This window comes from Bemisia tabaci, chromosome 8, assembly GCF_918797505.1.
Source record: "Bemisia tabaci chromosome 8, PGI_BMITA_v3".
NCBI lineage: Eukaryota > Metazoa > Arthropoda > Insecta > Hemiptera > Aleyrodidae > Bemisia > Bemisia tabaci.
The window spans coordinates 44,530,439-44,534,145 of NC_092800.1; positions in this window are offsets into that span (position 1 = coordinate 44,530,439).

Here is a 3,707-nt window from a genome sequence, read left to right on the forward strand (position 1 = left end):
TTTGCGCATGTAATTGTTCAATGATGAGAGAGAGACTTTGGAATTTCGTATGGTAGACGATAATTTCTCACTTATAATTCGGTTTTTGAAACTTTTGAAGTGTTCCTCATGCTTCACACGAAGTTGCGATGGTTTTAGATCCGCGGCGCTACTTGTAAACCTGTCCTGTGGTTCCCCGGTGGAGCACCATTCACACCTTTTTGGGTCGTTTATGCGAGGGTTTAATCCTGCTAACGAGGTTATTGGAGAGGACGTTAACACCCTCTTAGAACTTCTCTTTTCAGTGTTTGAACTTCCCATGCATCCCCCTATCCTCGCCTAAATCTGCGCATGAATTAGGTGATTGACTAAGGGGGTAGAAACTCTCATACTTTCATCACACACGCCTACACCCTATACTTGTTACTGCGCGTTCAATTGAATTCACGCACATGTGCTTCAAGGTTGATTCCTAATTTATAAATCTGTTGGAGTAGGATTTGGTATCGGCTTACTTTTTGAAAAATTATGTTGAGGGAAGATTTGTTCAGTGAAAAAGTTCATGCGTGCTTTAAGTTGAATGCTCAATTTACCAATCAGTCGAAGGAGGATATGGTACCGACTCCTTTTTGGATAATTTTATCGAAGAGGGTTTCAAATTTCTGCAAGAAACAAACGATGTATAAATGATCCATCCTTTTTCTATTTAAAAATTAGTCTTGCGGTATTTACTCAATTTGTTTGACAGTGTATTGATGTATGCCTCTTTAAGATCAAAATAGCTTCAGAGGTAAACTTGGTATTACTACAGCTAAATAGCTTCAATTTGATTAAACCAGAGGTAATCATGAACTTTACTGTGAACAAAAAGTACACCCAAAACCAGTTTGTGCACCAAATGGAGTTCATTTAACAGAAGGGAACCAACCCGCGATCATAGTGCTTATTTTAAAATCGTCCAACTTCTTTTTAGCTTTGAAAATACTACAGTACGGTAAAAAACTTACACTATCGGTTTCCTTTAAAGGTAATAACTTTTTGGTAGACAAACAAAATTGTTTTGCTTTTTAGATAAAGGTGGAGATGTAGAGCATTACAACGTTGCAATCGAGTTGGTTCCTTCGTGTTGAATTCGATCCAAATAGACTGATAATTAGACGTATTTATGCTGAAAGGAACTATGTTACACACAAACCCTATGCACATAGTTCCTTTTAGCATAAACACGTCTAATTATGAGCCGGCTACCCGAATCGGTGTTGCATATTTCATTGATTAGTATTGTCCAAAACTGAGTTGATGCTGATCGCCGATCTTATTTTGTTGTATGGTGGTAGATTGCGGGAGCTCAGCACCAATCTATTGGTGTACGCTATGAATGTAATTATGCTGAACACCAATTGGATTGGATTTTGCACAGAGGAACCAAGAGCATTCCAATGTCGCTAAGATTGTGCAACTTTGTTTGCCTTGCAAATATACACAGTTTATCTAAATTAGTTTTATCTTTACTCCCAATAAACTATAACATAAACACGAAAATTACCTTTGTAAATTTAATTTTTTGCATGATTTCGGTAATTTTATTAAATGAATATAAGATACACAATCTTAGCAACATTCGAATGTTCTTGGTTCCGATTTGCAAAATGCAATCCAATTAAGTTGAGGTAGAGCATTGGTTAGCTGACTCAAAATGAGCTATTTTTACTTTTTCTGTGCATTATTTGCGCACAGATCATAAATGATCTTCAGGATGTTTTGTCAACCGAAGGTAATTGGAAGTAATATCATCTTTTTAAAGGGACCCTTGTATGACTTCCAATAATGAAATTTTAATTTGGTTTTGTTGCAGTTTTCAAAACCGGGGGACACCACTGTTAGCATCCTAACCCTGGAGCCAACGATGGAAGATGACGGGAAGAATCTCACCTGCCGCGCTGAAAACCCGATTATCACGAATAGTGCGTTGGAGGATAAGTGGCAACTCCACGTTCATTGTAAGTCTTCTGTGCTTCACTTCATCATTTCTTTTTCCACTATCCGCACATTTCTTACTTTTGAGAATGAAGAGAAAAAATTGGTAATGCATTTGCCAACATTTCGTAATTTAACCTTGAGTAAAAAAAACGTTTAAATGACACTTAAGACACTTAAAACCATGTTCAGCATAGAAATCATTAAGCAAATAATCACTCAGTCGATATGGACGTATTTTTGCTGAGAAGAACTATGCACAGTAATAAAATCAAAAGAAACTAATGGACACGAGATCCTTTTGCACCATGCATACATTTTATTTTAATCTAATTTTTCGGATAGTTCCTTTTAGCGTAAAAACGTCCATACGTCCCTCCGCCTTATAAGGTTTTGCCTTTAAATGCTCCTTCATTCAAAACCCAGGTCGTCGTAGTCCCCCGGGAAAAGGAACGTAATTCGATTCTAAGGTTGTAAAGTTAACTAAAACAATCCAATTTTTCACAAAATGGTATCCGTGCAGTTTTTGTCCATGATTCCCTGATTTTCGCATGAGATCAGAAGAAAAATCAGGGAAATTTTTCATTAGAAATACCCGAGGTTCTCCCGGGAAAAATTCAATTTTTAAGGGGAAATTTGGCAGCATCGAAATGAAGTTGCGCTCTTCCGGGAAGGAAACGACGAGTTGTACATGTTTAGAGTAATTACATACAGTAGCGTGGCGTGCTTTGCGATGTATCGATTGATCTGCAATCTAAACCCATAGAGAAGGATCGACAAACCGGTTGTTCGCAACGAACACCTTAAAAATCGATTCTTCATCACAGCTTCAAATGGGAAAATATCGATAATAGATCATTCACGCCTCACCACTGATAACATACGTTTCAAACCTCTGAGAAGCTCGTATGATTCGGAATCAGACATCTAATGATATCTGTTCGAAGCAAGGAAGGTCTAGACTCTCAATGCCAAGATATGAGAGAGAACTGCATTTCTCCGATGTTAAAATGGGCATTTTCTTGATCACTTTGGCAACCGAGCGATCGAGGCACACCGCCCCCCGAGTCGTAAAATGGAAGTGCGCCACTTTGAAAAACACTTCAAGCGCAAATTAAACGCCTCCCAGTGAGAAGCTATCGATTCCTAGCGCAATCTTTGTCTCCTCTACTCTGTGCCTTTGACTCTCGCAGACCGGCGGATTTGGTCAAGAAACATGTATTAGAATGCTTAAATTCGTACCCTGTCTAGTGGTCCATTGCGGGAGATTCCTCCAATCCTGGTTGAGAGGGTCAAACTCTCAGTGCATAAAAATGAGGACGGTGGGCTGATTATTCGGATTGATAGATAAAACGATATAAAAAGAGGGCAAGGGGAAAATTGAGTAATCTTATAGGTGGAACTGGTGGTTGTTATAGACTAAAGGCGAAAATTATGGACTAACCATACGGCCTATCGGGTTGCCGTTAGTTGGTCCATTACTACCCTCCCTTGACAATCGCAGCTACCCGCCTCCACCAATGAGATCAGTCTATTCTCCCCGTGTCCTCTTGTCTATCACTTTGTGTATCTATTTCAAAAAGCAGCCTGCAGGGTGTCTAGAAAACTAGATCTTGTCAGGGAATTCCACCAGGTTAGGAAACTAAGGGAAGTTTATGGAAAAGAACTTGAAATTTTGAAAATTCTTGAAACTTTGAAAATGCATCATTGTCTGTCTACACAATCGAGCTTCAAACTGGTTCGGGGTTCAA